The sequence below is a fragment of the Lithobates pipiens genome, unplaced genomic scaffold (assembly GCF_037356315.1).
Source record: "Lithobates pipiens isolate NorthernLeopardFrog02 unplaced genomic scaffold, aLitPip1_a1.2 Scaffold_19, whole genome shotgun sequence".
Taxonomy (NCBI): Eukaryota; Metazoa; Chordata; class Amphibia; order Anura; family Ranidae; genus Lithobates; species Lithobates pipiens.
This window is the reverse complement of record NW_027507764.1, coordinates 144,704,498-144,728,670: the sequence shown is the minus strand read 5'-3', so window position 1 is coordinate 144,728,670 and position 24,173 is coordinate 144,704,498. Positions and strand designations below refer to the sequence as shown.

Here is a 24,173-nt window from a genome sequence, read left to right as displayed (position 1 = left end):
AAACGAACCTGTGTACACATAAGATAACATTGGATAAGTTCAGGGGCAGCTGAAAAACGCGTCCAACTACTTCTGAACGTCCATTTACCCACAGCAGTGTACATGAGGCCTAAGTAATATCAGTAGCCTGAAGCCCCATACACACTATCAGATTTTCTGCTGGTTTTTGTCTTCAGATTTACCAAAACCATGTATCGCAAAGGCCTGCCTGATTGCATACACATTGAAACTCCTAAGGTTTCCAAAAACTGGCTGATTTAGAGACACAGCAAAAGAGGAATCTAATGACAGGATCCACTTTAGCGGCCAAAGGCAACATGACTGCAGGATGCAGACATCGTCATCAACAGTAGGTGCACTGCAAGCATCCCCAAAGCCATTGGTAGACAGTGAGCCAGGGCACCTGGTACAGTGAGAATATCCCCCCTATATCTAGAATCAGACAGGCTGCTGATCAGGGTGGATAAAAATCAATGATTTAAAAAAAAAAAAAACATTTTTTTAAGTCAGATTTTTGTTTTTAGTTTAAATCGGATTTGCTTAAATGTTATCAAATTTATTTCAATAAAATGCTTTTGGAGTAAAAATCTAAAGATAGTTTTCTATTTAGGATACATTAATAATTTTGTTTACTTTAGTTTAGTTTACTCCAAGCTCTGCAAGCTGAGATAACATGCACTGCATTGATGCATTCGCACAATTTCACAGTAACCATGAGATAAAACAAAGTTCAGGAACATTCCTTTATCCCATTGTTTTGCAAATCTATGTACACTACAAACTGTATGATTTAATTGGTTCTGATATCATTGTTTTACTAACCTGACAGCTTATTATTCTAAATAGGAAACCTTAATTTTGTGTGCAAATATTAAAGATTCTAACTACCAGCAAGAATAAGTCCTTACATTTAAAGAGCACCTGTCATTTCAGATCTAGACATGGCAGCGCCTGTTAGCGAGCATCCACTCACCTGCTGCCGCCACGTCCCTCAACTTGTTGTGTTACTGCCGCATCACCAGCTGTACCATTAAAGTGAATGGGACTGTCGGTGAGTCAATAGCGGTTCAGAGGAGGAGCTGCTGCGTGACAGAGGTGACGGTTGCTCGTTAAAAATTATGATTTAAATTGAGTTAATTTAAACCGAACCTTTTTACTAGTGATTTAAATCATGATATAAACTTGATTTAAAGAGGAAGTAAACCCTCTTGAAAAAAAAAATCCTGCAAGAAAAAGGCATAATGAGCTAGTATGCAGTCCCTCAGTGGATGAGGAAGAAAATAATTTGGCGGAATGACATGCCTTCTCCACAAGATGGCAGTGTTAACGTTCTACTGCAAGGTACAAGACATATTTCTTATGCAATCTTGATCCTATGGATTCTTAAGAATATACCTGATTATATATATATATATATATATATATATATATATATATATACATACACTGAAGACTTATTTTTTTATTTATTTTATGCTGAAACAATGAAGCAAAATATTAACATAAACCCTTTTATATTAGGTATATGCTTAACATTTGTCTTAATTAAATCCCATTGTATTTACTTTGTAGCCATACTAGCAACATAAGTAACACGATCCAATATATTTCACCAAATAAAAACCAAGTCTCATATGTGCCTCCTCCCCCTCCACTGCTCTTCTACTGATCCCCAATCCCGCCCTTCTCTTTTAAAGTGGTTCTCCACCCTAAAGTGGAAGTTATGCTCATCTGATCCCTCCCCCCCTCCGGTGCCACAATCGGCACCTTTCAGGGGGGAGAGGGTGCAGTTACCTGGATAATCCAGGTATCTGCACCCACTTCCGGGACAGACCGCCGCAAATCCCTGCAGATGCCCCGCCCCCCCCCCCCCCCCATTGTGTTCTGGGAAACACACAGTTCCCAGGACACAGCAGGGACAAAAAGAGATGCGTGGCACGACTCGCGCATGCGCAGTAGGGAGCCGGGCAGTGAAGCCGCAACGCTTCACTTCCCGATTCCCTGACAGAGGATGGCGGTGAGGGCAGCAGAGAGACAAGCGATCGCTCGTCATCTGCCGCCGACAACGCTGGACCCTGGGACAGGTAAGTGTCAATTTATTAAAAGTCAGCAGCTGCAATATTAGTAGCTGCTGGCTTTTAATATTTTATTTTTTAGGTGCAGAACCACTTGAAAGTGTTACTAAACCCAGGACCCTGCATTCACTATATCTGGTCTCCTACAGTACACAGAACATGGAAATGCAATTATTTTAGTAAATATAAACTGCTAAATAAGTTTTCTTATCAGCAGTATATAGCAGTATTGTGACTTCTATGAGTGTCCGGTTAAAGCTTGTAGGAGGAGTTTCCACTCTACCCCTGACTGTCCTATGAGGCTGGCTGCGTGACCCTTGACCCCTTGTCTGGACAGTGCCGATTGGCCCTGTGCTGATCATGTGCAAAAACAAAAAACTCTCTAGCAATACACACCAAACTGAGCATGTGCAGAGTGCCCCCAAGGAGCTGTATCAGTGGGTGGCAGCTTTTTTTTTTGGGGGGGGGGCAGCGGCAAACAACCACACCCCCAGTCAGCTTTCCCTGCTACCCCCCTGTGGTTGGTCAGTCATCCAGCCCCACACTTACCCCATCTAGGTCACGGGCAGGCAGCGCTCCTATGAGCGGTGGCTTCCATTGCGTCTCCTCCTCTGCATCACAGCGGCTTCCGTTGTGCATCTTCTCCCTCCTCCTCCTAGGCATCCAATAGGATTGCCTGTCTTTTCAGCCAATCGGGTGATGGGTCACAGGACCCGCTTCCTAATTGGCCTATTGTCCATAAGTGAATGTGCTCAGGGCGCAGTGCTCTGCGCCCGGAGCCCACCCTTTTTTTAATCCTATTAGAGGCTCTGGCTCTAATCACGTTCTTCAAAAAAAGAAAAAAAAACACATTGGAATCCATGCGTCCGGTGCCCCACATGTAGATTAGGGTGTCGGACGGATGAATGGGGGCCATTGCACCCCTTATGGGTGGGCTGCTGTTGCTCTATATTATCAGGAGGTGGATTGTGAGGAAGATCAGAGAAGACAAGATCAGACAGCCTTTTTACACAATGGAGATGATTAACCCCTTATGTTCCACAGTGAGTACATCATGCTTTACTGCATATATTGACTGATTTTACTGTTGTGGATTTAGTAACATTTAAGCTGGCCATACACTGTGCTAATTTCACTTTGTCAGTGGTCCTGTCAGCACCCTCCTGCTTGGCATCCTCCCATCAGGCAGAAAATTCTTGCCTGAACAGCATGGTGTAGCAACCCATCAACTAAGTAGGAGTGCGTTGTGGAGCTCAGATGCTCTTTGCAATACTTTGGGGAGTTCTTTATGAAAGGCAAATCCACTTTGCACTACAACTGCAAACTACAAGTGCAAAATGCACTTGAAATTGCACTTGGAAGCGCGGACGCTGTAAATCTGAGGGGAAGCTCTGAAATGAGGGGAAGCTCTGCTGATTTTATTATCCAATCATGTGCAAGCTAAAATTCTGTTTTTTATTTTCCTTGCATGTCCCCCTGGGATCTACAGCGACTTTACTTCCAAGTGCACTTTGCACTTGTAGTTTGCCTTTAGTAAATAACCCCGTGTGTTGGTATGAAGGGTGGATGGTGTATTGCACCCACTAGCTCTGGCTGGTCAGGTCCTAGTCTGTGGTAGCACAAGATTAAGGATGGATAAATAAAAAAAAAAATTCCGGAGCCACTCCATTCAAACAGAATTAACACATTTTATAGCATGGTTCATCCACTAACAGTAAGAAAAGGTTCACAGCACCTAAAGCAATCGAGTACACTGGCTATGAGGCTCCTTGTATTTGTAAAAGGATCATCTAATAGGTAGAGTTAATAAAAGGGCATAATGAGGATTTCATGTCTGCATATGTGTCAGTTTTTGTCCAGAGGGAACAGGCTGTACCAGCACATTCTGCTGAAGCAATGTGGGAGCAGGACATGGAATGCCACCGAGAAAGGTAGGAGGACACAGTACTATACACTATGATTACACGGCTCAAGTTCTGATAAGGAAACAGATCTAGAAATAAATAATGCATCACTTCATCCTGACAATAGATGCATGCAGTACTAAGGCTACTACTACTACTGTGCCATGCAAGCAATATAAATATGTCCCTTCAAGTACACATTAAAATTATATTGAAATCAAAAGCAAAAATGTAAAATTTTGCAGCTTTTCAATCCTTAAAGTGTTTTTAAAGGCTGAAGGTTTTTTTTACCTTCATGCATTTGCACTGCCCTATCACAGTATATGCGCAGTGGGTGGTCCGGAAGTAGTTAAATGTGGTGGCTGCATTTCATTTGTTTTTAGGCTTTTTTCTTTTATTGTCACCTGGCGACCTGGCCAGTAACAAACTTCCTGTCTGAAGGTGGCTCCGATCTGGATGGAGGAGTGATGTAGCCTCCCCTGGACAGCAACACTTTGTTTAGGGAAAGGGTAGTGTAAGGCTTCATGCACACGAGACGCAGGTGAAAACTCTGCTCAAAAAAAGCTGAAACGCGCGTTTTGACGCGTTTGCATGCCGCGTTTAGACGCGTTTAGCCGCGTTTGCGTTTATACGCGTTTATAAAGATAACATCATGCAGACCCTCCCCAAGCTCTCAAAGCATGTTTTTTTTAACTATTTCTGCTATTTTGATCAGAGTGAGCAGCAGCAGCATAGAGAGCAGTTGTACACTTGCATTTGCCTCTCTTTCTGTGGTATATATTTTGAAATGGATCCCATATTGAATATATGTCAGGAAATGCTCCTGATGTTGCTCTTGATGAGACAGCAACGTCGTCGCAAATTTTGTGAGAGGTCCAGAGTCAGAGCTATTATATTGGACCCATCCGTTGATGGGACAGCGAATGTCCGTTGGATATTTCACAAACATGTATGTGCAGCTGTGTACCTACCCCGACAAGTTTTTTAATTTTAGCCGGATGTCCATTGTCACATTTGATCTGCTCTTAGAAAAAGTACGACCTGGTCTGATATTCGTGGACACCAATATGAGAAACAGTGTGCCACCAGAGGAACGTCTGTTGGTAACGATCAGGTATGTGTATATATTTATAAAATATATTTATCTATAGATGTACAGATGAATTTATTTTCTCTGTCCTTTATTTTAAAAAAAATAATGTCTATTTATAGCAAATTATCCAATTTTTTAAAAAATCTAAACTTTTCTTGTGGCAATTTTTAACATGTTTTCATTATTTCTAATATAAAACAATATTAAAATAGTTAATTATTTATTTTTTAATCTTAATATATGTTTTTATTCATTTTTTCTAGTTTCAAATTGTTTTATTTAAAAGCAAATCTATGTTAATTAGATTTTTTATAATTGTTTTAAATTTATTTGGCCAATTTTTTAAATATATTTTTATCGTGAAATATGTATTGATTAATATATTTTAATTATTTGCTGCTGTATATGGTAGTATAATATTTTTTAATGCCTTATTAAAATATCCAGAATCCTAACCCTAACCATTCATCCTAACACTAACCACTAACCCTAACCCCTAACACTAACCATACCCCTAACAGCTAACCCTATCCCTTACACTAACCCTAAACAACCCTAACCCTAATCCAACCCTTAATCCTAAACAATAACCCTAAACCTAACGGATAACCATTTAGCATAACACCCAACCCTAATGACCAAATTACATTGCCGCAGATGGTCACAGTTGACTTTGAGGCCATGTATCTCTGATGCAGAAAAGTGCATGACATGACATTGGGGTTCCTGGCAATAATTGGCCCCAAGATATGGGCCCCCAAAGTCGGGTCGCAAAATGTCATTCTCTGATGCAGAAAAGTGCATGACATTTTGCGACCCGACTTTGGGGCCCCCTATCTCGGGGTCACTTGGTGATATGAACCCCAAATTTGTATATGTTTTAGTGCTAGATCCACAGTGTCTCCAAATTTTCCAAATTTTCTGTGTGTGATACGATGAAGTGAAAATAGTCCTACACCTTCTCCAAGGAATAATCGCACAATCACCGCGTGAACCCTCCACCGCATAAAATGGGGGCTTACCAGATTTAATGGATCCTACTCAAACTTATATTTGGAGGATCATATATGCTTGTAGATATACATAGGCTTTTTTTGGGTGTTGTCCTTTTCTGGAAGACTTTCAAGTGTGGCTATTTCCTCTGCAGTATGTCTCCATCCACATAAATCATCATAGGTAATGGGATAGATATAAAAGAAGAAAGCAGGGACCACAATAGTGTAACTCCGTTTTTCGTTTCAAGTAATTTAATAAAAAATTATCAAACTCACGTGTACAAAGAACATAAGCGCTTTTTCAATAAAATCTCAGGCTGCAGTGAAGTCACTGCAGCCTGAGATTTTATTGAAAAAGCGCTTATGTTCTTTGTACACGTGAGTTTGATAATTTTTTATTAAATTACTTGAAACGAAAAACGGAGTTACACTATTGTGGTCCCTGCTTTCTTCTTTTATATCTATCCCATTACCTATGATGATTTATGTGGATGGAGACATACTGCAGAGGAAATAGCCACACTTGAAAGTCTTCCAGAAAAGGACAACACCCAAAAAAAGCCTATGTATATCTACAAGCATATATGATCCTCCAAATATAAGTTTGAGTAGGATCCATTAAATCTGGTAAGCCCCCATTTTATGCGGTGGAGGGTTCACGCGGTGATTGTGCGATTATTCCTTGGAGAAGGTGTAGGACTATTTTCACTTCATCGTATCACACACAGAAAATTTGGAAAATTTGAAGAACTTTTCACTTGTTTTCACGTTGTTTTTCCATTTTTGGATATATTTTTTCATACATTTGTTTGGACATTCTAGCTTTTCATATACAGCAAAGAGTGTTTAAATGCTTTTTTTATTTGTTTGCATAGTCTAATGTATGTATTGATTACATTGGTCACATTGTAATGTGGTAAAAACAAATAAGCGCTACACTGTTCTTTCACAAAATGTATTATGTCACATTTATACACCTAGATGTTGTGTTAGCTGCTGTTTGTATATCGTTTACACATTTGAATAGCGCAGTGTTTTTGGTTCTTCTTGAAAAGATCCACAGTGTCTGCATACCAAATTTGGGGTTCCTGGCAATAAGTGGCCCCAAGATTTGGGCCCCCAAATTCGGGTCACAAAATGTCATTCTCAGATCATATTTCTGAGTTTTCAGGTCCAAAAAATTGGGTTCCTTTAAAAACGCATATAAACGCAAACGCGGCTAAACGCGGGTGCCGCGTTTAGCCACGTTTTGCGTCTGAAACGTGGACATTTTTGTGTCTGAACCCATTTTTTTGCTTCTGGAAAAATGAGGTTAAACGCAACTGCATAAAAACAGCAAAAAACGAGACAGTGTGCATGGACACATAGGATAACATTGAATGAGTTCAGGGGCAGTTGAAAAAAGTGTTCAACTGCATCTGAACATGCGTTTAACTGCTTCTCGTGTGCATGAGGCCGGCCTCATGTAAACTGCTGCTGGTAGACGTTTAGAAGCAGTTGGGCATTTTTTCCAGCTGCCTCTGAACTCTCGTCTGTGTTATCTTATCAGTACATCTACACAGGATCGTTTATAGTAGTTTCTAGGCAGTTGAGGTTAGAAACTTATGTGGGTAAAGGTGTATTGTTCCTTATTACCAAGAAAGAAAGAGCTGTACCCCATAAACAAAAAACCCAACCAAAACACAAAAAACCTTCTGCTAGTTGACGCGTTTCACACAAACTTTGTGCTTAACTATAACACAGGGAGACCCCACTAACAGTCCCACCACACCTGTCACAGGTGTCAGGTGATTCAGTTGGTTACTCCCTGATATCCTGATAGCCTGACAGCTCCATAAAAGCAATACAAAAACCCACACAAATCAACAAAACATGCCCATACACTAGAGCTGCTCGATTAATCGTGGAGAATCGATCCCACCACGATAGCAACTCCGGATTTGAACAATTCTACGATTCTGACCATTCAAAGCGTGCGCCTGTTTCGGAGCAGAGAGGAAGACAGAGCCAGCATGAAACGTCTGACGTCAGCAAAGAAGAATGTGATGGCGGTGGGCGCTTCCTCTTCCTGTGTGAATCTGAGCGTGAGATGTCAGCGGGAAACATGGCGGAGAGCAGGAGCAAGCCATACAGCCTGCCTCCCCCGAGATTGGAGCCCTGACCGACACCGTCTGGATCCCCCGGATCGGGGTCTTTCTGCTGGGGGTGCTCTGCCTCCGGGACAACAACACACTGGGTGGTGACAGAGGATGGCAAGATAAAGCAGCAGGTGAGGTGACAACTGACAGAGGAGGAAGGGGGGGACACATGACAGAGGAAGAGACAGGGAGGGGAGGCTGTCTCTATCAATCTCTCTCTCCAAAAAAAAAAAATGACGTAGTGAGAATCGTGATCTTTTTATTCTAAGTAAAATACTGTATTTGCTGGCGTATAAGACTACCTTTTACACTTAAAAAAAATGCCCAAAAATCGGGGGTCGTCTTATACGCCGGGTATACAGGTATACAATGCTGCCCGATGGATGTCAGCCCCAAAATGTCTGCTAATACTGTATGTGGCTTCAGCTACAACAGTATACGCCGTTGAGCCAATCCCGGCGAGCAATATATTCTATTAATGAATACAGAGCCTGCTTGGATTGGAGTAACAACCTCGGCCAATCCGAGCAGGCTACATAGAGTAGCCTGCTCGGATTGGCTTTGAGAGAGAGAGAGAGGCAAGGGCTGATGATGCTACAGCCTCTGCCGATCCAAGCAGGCGTTGTATTCATTAAAATAATACACCGCTCACCATACTTCCCTGGGTAAATCCATTCACTGATCTCCTACTACTATACATCCTGCTATTTGCCTTTGAGGTCCCAGGCACCCAAGAGGGACAGGCAAATCTGGGTCATATGACAGGGGGGGTTATTAAATGCATTTTGGTGGACAATTCACATAGAATGTAACCCAAAAGTGGTATAGGTTTGGTTAGTGAAAAATTCGACTTTCCAGAGTTGTGGCATTCAATAGATCTCTGTTTGTGTTTATTATTGTTTGATTTACTTTATGACATAACACAGCATGGCGGATGAGTAGTTGGCATTCTTGCTTTGTGTTTTTTAATGGTTCTAATGTTTTTTTTAAATGGTGTTGCCTCAGAAGGGGGGTAGTCTTATACCACGAGTATTGCTCAAAACCTATGTTTTCACTTGAAAAATAGGGGGTCGTCTTATACGCCCAGTCGCCTTATACGCCGGCAAATACGGTAATCGTGATTCTCATTTTGGCCAGAATCGTGCAGCTCTACTACACCAAGGTAAAAAAGAGGGTTAAAAAAAAAAAGAACAATAAAATTAAACTGAATACATAAAAGACAATGTAAACATATGAAAAAACTAAAAAAATAATGTGAAAACATGAATAAAAACCCATGTATAGTAATGGTAAGTTCTGAAGAATTTTATGGAACCACACCACATCCCACAGGGATGGGTCAGACTCCCGCTATATGCAAAAAAATAAGTGTCAGTGTTATTCACTTTATTTTTTTTATTTTTTTTATATGTTTATATTGTCTTTATATATTCAATTCAATTGAATTTTTTATTTTATTTTTTTTTACCTTTTTCGCCTTGGTTTGTAGGCATTTTTTGTTGATCCATGTGGTGTTTTTTTATTGCTTTTATTAAGCTGTCAGGATATCAGGGAGTAACCAATTGAATCACCCGATACTTGCAACAGGTGTGGTTGGGATTATTTAAAGTAGAAGTACAGGCAAAGCTAATTTCCACGAGAGGACACCCATGTGTGGAGTCCATTAACCACTTCAGATCCGCGCTATTGCCAAATGACGGCATTAGCGCGGACCTACATTTTCAGGACTACGTCTATTGACGTCGTCCTGGTTACGAGCGGCCTGCGCGCCCCCTGAGGGGCGCGCGCGGCGCGCTCTGTGATCGGCGAGTCCGTGAGACTCGCCTGATCACCGATCCGTGTAAGGGGTCGATCCCGACCCCTTATCACGTGATCAGCTGTCAGCCAATGACAGCTGATCATGTGATAGAACGGAGCCGGTAATCGGCTATTATTCCTCCTCGCGCTGACAGCGCGAGGAGAGAAAAAAAAAGCCGATCACCGGCGGCCGTGATCGGGACATCAGTCCCGATCACGGCCATCAATACATGTGCCCACCTGCCACCTGCCTGTGCCCACCTGCCTCCCGCAGTGCCATCCTGAAGTAAAATAAAAGAAAAAGTAAGTGCCCCCCGTCAGTGCCCCCTGTCAGTGCCCATAGTGCCCACAGTGCCACCCACAGTGCCACCCACAGTGCCACCCACAGTGCCACCCCACAGTGCCACCCACAGTGCCACCCAATCTGCCTCAAAGGTGCTGCACCCCAGTGCCGCCCATCAGTGCCCAGCAGTGCCGCCCATCAGTGCCCAGCAGTGCCGCCCATCAGTGCCCAGCAGTGCCACCTATCAGAGCCACCTATCAGTGCCACCTATCAGTGCCCATCAGTCCCATCTATCTGTGGTACCTATCAGTGCCCATCCGTGCCACCCATCCGTGCCACTTATCCGTGCCACCCATCCGTGCCATCTTATCTGTGCCCATCTTTGCCCATCAGTGCCGCCTTATCTGTGCCCATCGGTGCCGCCTTATCTGTGCCTATTAGTGCCGCCTTAACTATGCCTATCAGTGCCCACCAGTGCAGCCCATCAGTGCCCACCAATGCAGCCCATCAGTGCCCACCAATGCAGCCCATCAGTGCCCACCAATGCAGCCTATCAGTGCCGCCTAATCAGCGCACTTCAATGAAGGAGAAAAATGACCCGTTTGCAAAATTTTATAACAAACTATTAAAACATGATTTTTTTTTTTTTTTTTTTTTGCATCTTTTTTTGTTTGTTTAGCAAAAAATAAAACTCCGAGCTGTAACTAAATACCACCAAAAGAAAGCTCTATTTGTGGGAAAAAAATGATAAAAATTTCATTTGGGTACAGTGTTGTATGCCCGCGCAATTGTCACTCAAAGTGCATCAGCGCTGAAAGCTGAAAATTGGTCTGGGACTGAGGGGGGTTTAAGTGCCCAGTAAGCAAGTGGTTAAGCTGGTTCATTTCACCTGGAGCAGCGCGTTCGTCCATTATTCATGTATTGATCCTTATTGCAAGCAGATGGAGGTTCTATTATTTTTATAGCGCTGTTTATTTTTTGTATTAGTTTGTACAGACTGAGTACCCGCCATTGTTCACATCCACCCACTGATTTTTTTTGTTGGAATCCAATGTATGCAGGCAATAACACATGTGAAGGTGGCCTTAGATGAACCTGACTAACAAATTAAATATGAACTCCAATCAACACTTTTTTTTTAACACCAATTAACACTTTTTAGACAGTGACAGCGACAGTTTTTTTTCCTTTTGAAATAAAGCTATTACATAAAAGAAGAAAACCTGACCACTGTAAACAGTTGGGAAACAAATGTGCTGGCAGGATCAACAGGTCAAAAAAAAAGTCTAAAAAGGAAACAAATGCAGCTACCACATCTAAGAATTGATAAGCTGCAATACTGTATATTAAATTTTAGTTTTTGGGTTTAATGTCTCTTAACTACTGCCTTTTATACAAGAATGGGTTTATATAGCTAACAACAATAGTCATTAGCCAAATGTCTATTAGTACAATACACATGCCACTGGAGACTTGGCAGATGCACTGTATATAAAAAGAAAGCAACTGTTATAATACCATTAGTGACCAAAAGGTGGTGAAAACAAGAATAAAACATTCCAGAGCTGTAATATTATACTAGAGACGGGTAACACATGTTACTTCTCACTGGCGTAAGAAGTGGCCCTCGGTCCCCACATTTGTGAACCTTTAATTCATATGTGTGATGTATGAAGTACTGCAACATCTATTGTTCATGTTTTGAATGTTCAAAAATCTTAGAGCCGGTACACACCACAATTTTCCCGGATGCGGTTTTGCATTCGGGTGCCTTTTCAGGACACGTGTTTCTGGTGCATTTTTGACATATTTTGCCACATTTCAGATGTGTTCCATGCAGAAAAAAATGCACGTTCTCTCTTTTTTTGACTACATTAGTGTGGACTAAGGTCATTGGAACACTTGGAAAACATTGTGCATGCATTTTGAGACAGATAAAAAAAAACGTAGTGGACTGCATACATCTGGTGTGAACCAGTCCTTAAAGTGGAACTTTAGCCAAAGGAAGTAAAGAAGTTCTGCTTTTCCCCTCCCCCTTCCACGTTTGACTATTTATTTTTTTGGAGGGGGCAGATACCTGGTTTCGACTGGTACCCACAGAATTCTGGGACATGTCACAGGTCTCAGAAGGCTGTGGGACCATCCACAAATCTCAGCGTGGCTCATGCATGGGCAGTGGGAATTCAGCTGTGAAGCCTCAAGGAGTCATAGCCGGCTTCCCTTAGTAAACATGCCGGTGCCAGGGACTCAAAGAAAAAGTGAAGGAGGGCACTGGTTTCTTGGACAGGCAAGTATCAGTAAGGACAGTATTTGTAGCTGCTGACTTTTAATTGTTTTTCATGCAGCCTGAAGATCCTCTTTAAAGCAGGCCTTTTGTCATCATAAAAAGTATAGTCTCTATTCAAAAGTTAATGAAAAGATAAAACATACAGTATGTACTCTTCCTTGTAGGCTTTTTTTTCTAAGAATTTTCTTACTTTTCTTCTCTCCAGCACTCTCCTCCCAGTGGCCAGTTTAAGAAAGTGCAGAGGATTCAACCTCCCCTTAGTTCCTGTAGTTTTAACCCTTCCCATGTGACATCAGTTAGGTGATTCAATTGGTTACTCCCTGACATCTTGATAGCCTTACAGCTCCATAAAAGAAATACAAAAACCCACACAAATCAATAAAAAATTCCTACATACTAGAGCTGCACGATTAATCACAGAGAATCGTTATCGCAATTCTTTGCCCACTGCAATAGCAACCCCCGGATTTGAACGATTCTATGATTCTGACCATTCAAAGCGTGCGCCTGTTTCGGAGCGGAGGGGAAGCCATTGGAGCCAGTGCCAACACTGTTTTTATCTGTTGGGAGTGTGGAGGTCTGCTTTAAGCACCAATGCCAATATGTGTCTGTTGGCCACAAAATCTCTTTTTGCCTCACAAAGCTATTTTGACTTTGTTAATGGGAGCTTGACATACGTGTATTTAGAACATATCCCACCGACTGCTACCCACTATCCAGTAAGAGTGCCCTAATTTGCCACTAAGGTACTCTTGTTGGACAAGAGGAGTATTTTCTAGCTAAAAAAAAGTAATAGAAATCTCACTCCCATGTTTCCTCTTGAGAAAAAATATTAAAGTACTTTAAAGGATTTTTTTAAAATATTATCCATGCAAAAAATATAACATTTATATACAAAATGGGTCAAAGAACAGACTGTACAGCTGATCTCTAACCAAAATAAAGGAACAGCTTAGCTAGGGACTTTTATGAACTTTCCCACATTTGAGATAATAATCACACTCAGATAAAAATCTAAACTAAGCAGTCTGCACACTGATGTTCCCATAACACCTATTATACAATGTCAGTGTAAGGATATGATATGTGCTTTAAGAACAGAATTAAGTATCTGCTATAAAGGAATTAAAATGAATATGTTTTAGGGTAATATACTTGTGTTTATCTACTGAAACTTGCCCTTTTTTAAAGCCTGCATTTATAGTTCCAGGCAAGGGCATCCACCAATGAATTTCAGTAAATTGTACCATCTGCCTGGCTGCCCTTAACGATGACAGGGGCGGCACTCTGTCTGCTCATTATGATGAACTTTGCACCATTATTCTTCTTACTACAGGCTGTTAAGCTGACAAACTCATTACGGCTTGAGCCACCTCTAGAAATGGCTACTGGAATCCCACAATCACTATACACCACTAGGTACAATTGACCAGATTTTCACAGGGATTGCATTTCACTCCCTGCTGCCATTTTCCCCCGACACAGGACAGAGAAAAAAACAACCTTACACAGTCTTAGTATTAGTAATAGCATTATGTGGACATTAGTGAAAAGGGTGGTGCCTATTCAAGGCAAAACTTGTTGGTAGTATAAGTTGCAACTACCCTAATCTGACTTCTGTCCTCTATGGGTTGGCTTAGAGAATTAGATAAACAATGGGAGTCACTCATTCAGGTTCCAAAGTCATCTGACAAAATCTCCACAAATTTCAATCACGTGTTTTACAACTCATCTGATGTTCCAAAGGATGCAGATTCACTCAACGGACATTATATGTCACTAAAGATGTGGGTGGGCTAGGGTTTCTGGAGTTGCGTAAATATTACAGGGCAAGACAGCTGACACAGCAAACCAAAATATGTGTGTGAGCCACTTAGGCTGTATGGGAATGGAGCTGACACAGGTATACCAAATTTATTCCAGTTCTTACAAACCTAGATTGGATTTCACTTGAAGTACAAGCCTCCACACCCTTGCCCATATATCTCTTAATGTGGACCCTGTTCAAAAACCGATAAGCGATTCTTTGTCCTTTGTCATACTCCATGCACCTTTGAGATTCCTCTGCAAATTAATGCCCCTGAGATCCCTGCCCACCTGCCCACACCAACAGCAACTATACTTAATAGCCCAGAGTTCCCCTGCCTCACAGCCTCAACAATTTCAATGGTGGATAGACAAGGGATTACACCGCATAGGGCACTTCCTCAAAAAAAAGAAATATCCGAAAGGCCGAATTACCTTCAATAGCTTCAGATGCCGCAGTCTGAATACATTCACCTATGTCAAACTCAACATTTCCTCACGTCTTTGCAAAGGCAAGTGGAAGCCGTCACGGTACTGTATATACGGCCTTGAAAAATAGAGGTCTACAATGTGCACCCCAAAGAGGTGGTATATCACAGATAATTGGTTCTCTTCAAAGACTCTTTTATAGACTGCCATTGTTAAAGGGATGTGGAGATTGAGATTATGGATGAAGACTGGATGTCCGGATGTCCACTTAATAGAAGCTAATTATAAGGTCCTATCTCTTTGGTACTTTGTTCCAGCCAGGCTATCCAAAATGTACCCTGAGGTGCAAAAATGTAAAAATACAATCTGTCAGTCTGTCATTCATTCGTTCCTTTTGTAACGTGAGACTTGTGTGAGATCTCAAGAGAACTGGATCAATCTAATTATATTATAATAACAGAGACTGTTCCATTCCAACTTATTAGTGGTTTTAATTCTGCCATTTGTGTCTATGTGGTTTTGTAAGTTTTGTATGTTCAGCACTGACTGAAATTAAATTGAAAAAGAGAGAGACTTCTTAAAATCGACAATGAAATGCGTGAAGTCTGTCGACTTTGGAGCCTGGCTTCAATCTGATTTGCTCTCAAAAGCAGGCACACCCTTCAGAATAAATTTCAAACTAAATATATATGTAAAAATAAATAAGTTATTCACTATTTTTGGATGATGGGTTGAACTGTGCTTCTGTAAGATGTTCAAAGCTTAGGATATTTTTTTATAACCTAGCCCTGCTTTAAACTTCTCCACAACTATCCCTGACCTTGTTGTCTCGCTCCCACCTGTACGTCTCCAAATGGGAGCGAGACTTGGCACCCTCTATAAATTTAGATGACTGGAGCAAGGCCTGGTCATTCATCGCCAAATGTTCTTCCAATACCGTCACCATGGAGGTGGCCTATAAGGTTCTCCTCCACTGGTATTGGGTTCCAGTCCGCATAGCTCATTTAAACCCATCGTACAATGATAGATGCTTCAGGGAATGTAGTCAAAGCGCAGACGAGATTCACATTTTGTGGTCTTGCCCAAGATTGGTGGGATTCTGGTCTAGGGTCTATGGCCTCCTTTTAACTCCTTTTCATGTACCCTTCCACAAAGACTTCCGGCATGCACTTCTCCACTGCCCCCTCCCATGCCTCTTATCATACCAACAAAAGCTGGCCTACCTCTTCATTGCTGCAAAACGCGGTATTGCTAGAGCTTGGCGAAAGCCCTCGGCTGGTTTAGCAGAGATAAAAAGCATTTTGACTACCCTCATGCTGCATGAAAAGATGACTAGTGTACTTCATGACTCTCATGCCAAGTTCCTCAAAGTGTGCAACCCATGGTGGTCCAGTGCTCTCCCACCCTGATGTCGACCAGCTTGGGTATTCCGGACCTTTCTAATATACCACACAAACCGCAGGCTTTTCTTGTCTAAGACTAACCCTCCTTTTTTCCATTCTTGTCTTGACTGTTTCCCCTTCCCTTTCCTGGCCCAGTTCTACATTTCCTTTCTTTCCCTTTTTTTTACTACTTGTCGCTCACTTTGTCTCTTCCCACTGCACCCTACACCAACCAGTGCCTCCCTATCCCCCCCCCCCCCTTTTTTCCCCTTCTTCCCACTGCCAAGGGAGAAATACTATCTCTTCAGTAATAAAAAAAAAATCGTATCTTCCGCCTCACAAACTTCTTTAAACTGTATACTGTATACAATGCCGGCATATACCAGGTGACTGAACTCATATGTATGCCGGGTGAATGTACTCCATGTATATGCGCTGGAGTTATATCATCCCAGCCAGGTCAATCAAGATGGTCAAAGATGCAAAGCCCAGAAGAAGCCAGTGAGAAGAAGTCAAGCCCAGACATCACTGAGAACATGTCAAGCCCAGAAGAAGCCAGTGAAAAGATATCAGTGCCGGCCAATGGCCCCTGTTGCTCTCAGTAAAGCTCACAAATGCAAAAATGGAGAAGAGCGGTGCTGCCAGCGGGGACAGCACTGGATCGAGGGCTGTGTCAGGTAATTGTTTGGGGGGTGAAGGGGAAGCACAGACATGACCCCTTCCACCACAGCCTATGAAACGTTACAGATCCCAGAAAGCTGTGGGACCATGCACAAAGCGTAATGCGGCTCGCGCATGCACAGTGGGAAGCTGGCTGTGAAGACGCAAGCAGTCACAGCCAGTTTCGCATGGTAAACATCCCGACACCTGGACGCAAAGGCGGCCAAAGGGCCAGCTTGGGTGAGGACATCACTGGATCCCTGGACAGGCAGGTGTCCTACTATTACAAGCCAGCATTTACAGTATTTGTAGCTGCTGACTTTTAATTCCTTGTTATCAAGGTGCAGAACCTCTAACGCAGACAATGCATAACTAAAGGCAAAACTTTTATTTAGTTTTGAATAGATTGGAGATGGATTAGAACACCTGTGAGGTTTTAATTGCAATCTCTACCTCTATTAGGGAGATTTACCCTCTCTATTTGTGCCGTTTACCATCATTTTTGAAAGTGAAACTAAAAGAAAATCCCACATTTTGGGTTGTCCCCAGAAAAGTAATAGAAAGGGGAAGCCCCCAAGAGATTCCCTCAATTTGCAGTAATTTCCTCGCACTTCCTGCTTCCTCTCCCTTTCGGGAAGTGAAGGTAAATCTTCCCAATAGGACACAGATGGCAAAAAAAAAACAAAAACAAAACTGACAGTGAGTATAACCCTCCCTAATGCCGCGTACACACGGGCGGACTGTATGGCGTACTTAGTCCGTCGAAATACATTTCAGCGGACAGTCCGCTCGTGTGTGGGCTTCAGTGGACTTTTTCAGCGTGCAGTCCGGCGTACTAAGAATTTCGGATTTTTCGAAATTCTGTCCGTCGTACTTTGGTTTCAGCGGACAATCTGCTCGTCAGTATGCTAGTTCGACGGACTAAGAATGGCGCATGCCCAGAAAGGATTTACACGGCGAAAGGTTGCATTGATGTGTATTGGACTTCCTATTTCTAGTCCCGTCGTACGTGCTGTACACGTCATCGCGCAAGCTTTCGACGGACTGTTTGGGTATCCGTGTGTGGTCAAGTCCGTTCAGTGGAAAGTACGACGGACTGTCCGTCGGATTGTATGACGAACTAAGTACGCCATACAATCCACTTGTGTGTACGCGGCATTACTCTATCAAAAAGATTAAAAAAACAAAAACCTTTTAAGCTGAGGTTTAGTGATTTTTTTTAACCACTTGCAGACCACCCCCCCTGCAGTAGCGGCTGTAGGCAAAGCAGCTGCCTACTTCCGGGTCTAGGGCATGCGCATGCACACCCCCTGCCAGGTTTCCACTGTGATTGTGCACAGCGGGAGCCTGTTAGCAATTCCCGGCCAGCGATTCATGGCTGGGACCTACTGATCCGCTGTGTGCAATCACAGCCCAGTGCTCTGTACAGAGGGAACGACCTGTCAGTTTCTCTTTAGTGCAAAGCAGGGATGAGAAACTGAGAGATCTTTAGTAAAAAGCTGCACACATAACACATAGTTATGCGCACTTTTACCCCCTTGATCGCCCTCAATGTTAACCCCTTCCCAGCCAGTGTCAATAGTACAGTAACAATGTATAATATTATCACTAATCACTGTATTAATGTCACTGGTAATGTCAGTGACAGTTAGTTACCCCCAGCATCAGTTAGTGTCAGATTGTCCTCCGCAATATCGCAGTCCCATTATATGTTGCTTATTTATGAAGAAATTTGACTTTGATTTTTCTTTTATTGGATATGTTTTATAGCAGAAAGTAAAAGATATTGTGTTTTTTTTTTTTTTGTAAAATTTAGTTTATATCTCAAAAAATAAAAAACACAGTGGTAATCAGAAGGAAGTTCTATTTGTGTGAAAAAAAAATTATATAAATGTAATTTGCATACAGCGTAAAAAAAGACCGAAAATGTTGAAAAAAAATGAAGTTTTTCTTTCTTTTCGCTATATAATTTTGTAAATAAGTAAGTTTTCTCCTTCACTGATGGGCACTAACGGACACTGATGATGAGGCACTAATATGCAGCACTGATGGGCACTGATAGGTGCCACTAATATGCAGCACTGTGGGCATTAATAGGCGGCAGTGATGGACACTCATAGGTGGCACTGATGGGCTGCACTGAAGGGCATTTATAGGCGGCACTAATGAACATTGATGGGCACTGATAGGCAGCACCGATAAGCAGGCACTGACAGGCATTACTGATAGGCACTACTGATGGCAATCTCTAATGGGCACTGATTGGCATCTCTAATGGGCACCGATTGGCATCCCTGGTGGTCATGGGTGGGCACCCGTGGTGGTCATCGGTGGGCAGCCCTGGTGGGCTCTAGTGGGCATCCTTGGTGGGTCTGCACTGATAATCAATGTGCTGATTATCAGCGCAGACCCCCCCCAGTCAGGAGAGCAGCCAAACGACTCTCTTCTACCTGGGCCTTTTGAGCGTGAATAGAGGAAAAGCCGATAAACGAAACTTCCTGTTTAAGATGTGACCAGCTGTGATTGGACCCAACCGATCACATGGTAAAGCGCCTACCTCATAGACTATTTACCAAGATCGGAGATGCGCTATGTCAGACACAGCACACCACCGATCGACGCGCTGCACGGCCCTACAGACTCACGCAAGCGGCTAAACCTGCTGGACATTATATAATGTCCAGTCAGGATAATGAAACCACTTTGCAGCTGTCATATTGTTATATAGCGGGCAGGAAGTGGTTAAAGTAGCAAAGTGTCATATAGCAAAAAACTGTTTGGTCATAAGGGGGGTAAAATCTTACGGATCTCAAGTGGTTAAACAGCACCAGTGTCAGTACTTATCATGAATGCATAGTGTCCTGTATGCTTGTGGCTGCTGCGTAAAGTTAAAATCTGAAGCCCTTTACTCCTGGTTAGATCAGCTGCGGCGGTTAATATAAGTATCTGCATCTGTGACAGGCATTTGTCAAGAGCTGACTATGCCCACCCTTTCTGCCCCAGTTATTCATTCATAGAAAAACCTTACTATTGATCCGACAATGAAAAGTGATCTATGAATGGAAGCTGGGGGGATGAATGAAAAGTCCATCTCCTCTATTCAGAGTGCTTTTCATTGTGGGAAGGGATAGTACAGCTTCTATGCATAGAGCACAAGGGCAGAAACGGTGGGCACAGTCAGCTCTTGATAAATGCCTGCCACAGCTTTAGATGCATATATTATCCCCAGCAGCAAGGACCTTCTGGAAGCAGCGGATTTCAGATTACGACCAAACACAGCAGCTACCAGCACATGGGGCACTCTTCATTCATGGTAAGTACTGTCCCTGGTGCTGTTTTTTTTTTTCTAGAAAAAACAAAATATTTTTAGTAAACTTTAACTGTAACATATAGAAAATGATCAACAAAAAAAGGAAACATTAAAATAAAACCAAACACATTTAGCATGCCAAAAGCCTCTATGATTTGAGTCTGAGTTGGACAGGTGGAAATGCACTTGACGGCTCGGAAAATTTTACTCCTGCCCTGGACAAATAACAGTGAGCTGAAACTCTATGCAGGAAATATTGACTGAATTTCGACCTTTTCACACTTTGGACTTCTCTGTGCTCTGTCCCTTTGTGTGCTCGGTCATAGATTACATTATTGTAGTCAAGAGCCATCTCTCTTCCTCTTCCCTTGCTGTTCCCGGAGAGATAAGCTCTCCACTGCTGTCGAGGGAGAACAAAACGCCAGAATTCCATTTCTCCATCAGTGTACCAAAAATAGAACCTTTTCTTTTCATCAAATAAGATACACAAAACACAGCAATCCAGATTGGTTAAATGCATTGATTATAGGAACATGGTTGTAGATGATAAGAATAAATATAGGTTTTATCTAATCTAACTTCAATAAAAATCAAACTGGCTGCCATGGATTACGGAACCTTTGCACATTATCACTGCTCTCTGTGCAGCATTACTGATTACGACCTATGGAATATAATGCTAAAGGGGCCATTATGAATCAATGCAAAGATTGAACATGGTTTCTGACAAGCAGAAAGAACATGGGTCTTATGCCGTGTACACGCGACCGGACTTTTTGACGGACTAGGTCCGACGCTCTTCCAGACGGACTTTCGGCAGAGGTCCGACGGACTTTCTGAACAAAACGGACTTGGCCACACAGGACTGGACTAAGTCCCTTCGAAAAGCCCCTTCGTTTTGAACATGATGACGTAAACGGGACTAAACAAGGAAGTTCAGTAGCCAGTAGTCAATAGCTGCCCTTGCGTCATATTTGGTCCATCCGACTAGCACACAGACGAACGGTTTTCACAATTTTTAGTCCATCAGATAGATTTGAAACATGTTTTATTTGTAGGTCCGTCTGACTTTTGGGAAAAAAAAGTCCACTGGAGCCCACACATGATTGAATTGTCCAACCGATTCCGGTTCGCCGGACCAAGTCTGACAGAATGTCCAATCGTGTGTACACGGCATTAGCTAACGCAAAACTTTAACAACGAAAATCAAAACCACTGGTTACAAAAATTTTATGTTAAGTGTAGTCCAAGACCAAAAAAATAAATAAATCAGTATAACTCTGCAATACATGCCCATTTACCATCTTTTGTCTCTTTAATACTGCAAGTACAAAAAATGACTTGTTGATGGTGCCAGAAGTCCAGTGAGCTTGTAACTTCCTCTGCAATACTTCCTTTGCTGCAGTGAATCCTAAGCAGTGTTATTAACTCTGCTCAGTTCACTCATTTAAAGTAGAACTTGAAGTGTACTTAAAGCTGAACTATACTCACCTTGGATCCAGTGATGCTGCATCCCAGAGCTCCCCACCAGCTTCCAGGTCTCGATCGCCAGGCGCTTTTATTAGCCGAGCAGGGTGACATCATTCTGCGCATGAGCTGGAGTGCAGTCAGCTTCAGCATTGCCAAAATTCTACAGTAAGCTTTACACTTTTTCCCTCACAGTTGAGAACCCCCTGCTATATGTTTGTTATGTGTTCCCATTCACACAGGATACCTATTTTTTTTAAAGGTGGAAGTGTCATGACTGACTGCAAGGTTTTTTTGAACAGGCGGTGTTATTGATTAATTGGGACAAACCTCACGGGCTGGTTGTACTGAAGTAGAACAGTAAATCGACTTCTGTACAACCAGTCTACCCATACATGGATTGAAATTTGTCTGGTTCCTGCTGAATTTAGAACCATGTATGGCCAGCATAAGTCTGTCCTCTAAACCTTTAATGCTTTGTTAGGATGGGCAGTGTTCAAATCTATTAGTTGAGCCTCACCCTTATTCACTGTTCATAAGCCAGCCTGTGCCCTCCTCAATTCCCAGCAATAAGACAGGTGCCAGGGCCTTGGAGTCTGCTTTTTCTCTAGTACATTCCGCTATCCAGGTAGCTGGCTGTACAAAGAAAATTTTCAATTCCAGCCAAGGTTTATTGCAATGACAGCACACTCCCACCCGAAGCTAGACCTACAACATGTTTCACCCACAGCAGGACTTAATCATGGGGAGAGTGGCTATCGAAGGGGGAGAAGTGCTTAAAGCAATATAAAATTTTTGTTTTCAGCCACTATTGGCATTGGGTGGGTTATGCCATAATGTGCTAGTACGCATATTAGCACATTATGACAGATTTAGCTGTCATAATGTGATGATCAGTGCTGCACTATCATTGATCCCGTGGATCCCTGACACTTTCATCTTCCTTCTGGGTTCTGGCTGTTTGACCGCTTGAATGGCCAGGCTGTGATTACATCACTCCTGTGCATGTGCATTGAAGTCCAATCTATGGACTCCAATGCACACAGTGGATGCTGTAAATGTACGCTAAGCTGTGCATGTATGGCTCAGGTGTACATTACAGCTAACAGGCAGGGGAAGCATTATGACAGAGGAGACTGATAGGGTCTCTTCTAACACAAAAACCCTGCCGGTCATCAACTTTTTAGAAAGAGGGTTTAATACTACTGTAATTGGGCACAGCAATCAATCCTGAAATTAACCCTTAAAACGCATTCAAGGATGCATATAAGTGTAGTATATTAACAATCTGCAAGCATACAAAATCTAATATACAGTGCCTTGCGAAAGTATTCGGCCCCCTTAAACTTTTCAACATTTTGCCACATTTCAGGCTTCAAACATAAAGATATAACATTTAAATTTTTTGTGAAGAATCACCAACAAGTGGGACACAATTGTGAAGTGGAACGAAATCTATTGGATAATTTAAACTTTTTTAGCAAATAAAAAACTGAAAAGTGGTGCGCGCAATTTTTGCGTCCCCTTTACTTTCAGTGCAGCAAACTCACTCCAGAAGTTCAGCGAGGATCTCTGAATGATCCAATGTTGTCCTAAATGACTGATGGTGATAAATAGAATCCACCTGTGTGTAATCAAGTCTCTGTATATATGCACCTGCTCTGTGATAGTCTCAGGGTTCTGTTGAAAGCGCAGAGAGCATCATGAAGACCAAGGAACACACCAGGCAGGTCTGTAATACTGTTGTGGAGAAGTTTAAAGCCAGATTTGGATACAAAAAGATTTCCCAAGCTTTAAACATCACAAGGAGCACTGTGCAAGCGATCATTTTGAAATGGAAGGATTATCAGACCACTGCAAATCTACCTAGACCTGGCCGTCCCTCTAAACTTTCAGCTCAGACAAGGAGAAGACTGATCAGTGATGCAGCCAAGAGGCCCATGATCACTCTGGATGAACTGCAGAGAACTACAGCTGAGGTGAGAGAGTCTGTCCATAGGACAACAATCAGTCGTACACTGCACAAATCTGGCCTTTATGGAAGAGTGGCAAGAAGAAAGCCATTTCTCAAAGATATCCATAAAAAGTCTTGTCTAAAGTTTGCCACAAGCCACCTGGGAGACACACCAAACATGTGGAAGAAGGTGCTCTGGTCAGATGAAACCAAAATCTAACTTTTTGCCCACAATGCAAAACGATATGTTTGGCGTAAAAGCAACACAGCTCATCACCCTCAACACACCATCCCCACTGTCAAACATGGTGGTGGCAGCATCATGGTTTGGGCCTGCTTTTCTTCAGCAGGGACAGGGAAGATGGTTAAAATTGAGGGGAAGATGGATGCAGCCAAATACAGGACCATTCTGGATGAAAACCTGTTGGAGTCTGCAAAAGACCTGAAACTGGGACGGAGATTTATCTTCCAACAAGACAATGATCCCAAACATACAGCAAAATCTACAAAGGAATGGTTCACAAATAAATGTATCCAGGTGTTAGAATGGCCAAGTCAAAGTCCAGACCTGAATCCAATCGAGAATCTGTGGA

General features: G+C 42.4%; 1 protein-coding gene across 3 annotated transcripts in view; it reads right to left on the bottom strand.

The window, feature by feature from the left end:
* Window positions 1-24,173, bottom strand: part of WIPF3 (WAS/WASL interacting protein family member 3) — a 119,231-nt gene that overhangs the window by 29,633 nt on the left and 65,425 nt on the right. The window lies entirely within an intron of this gene.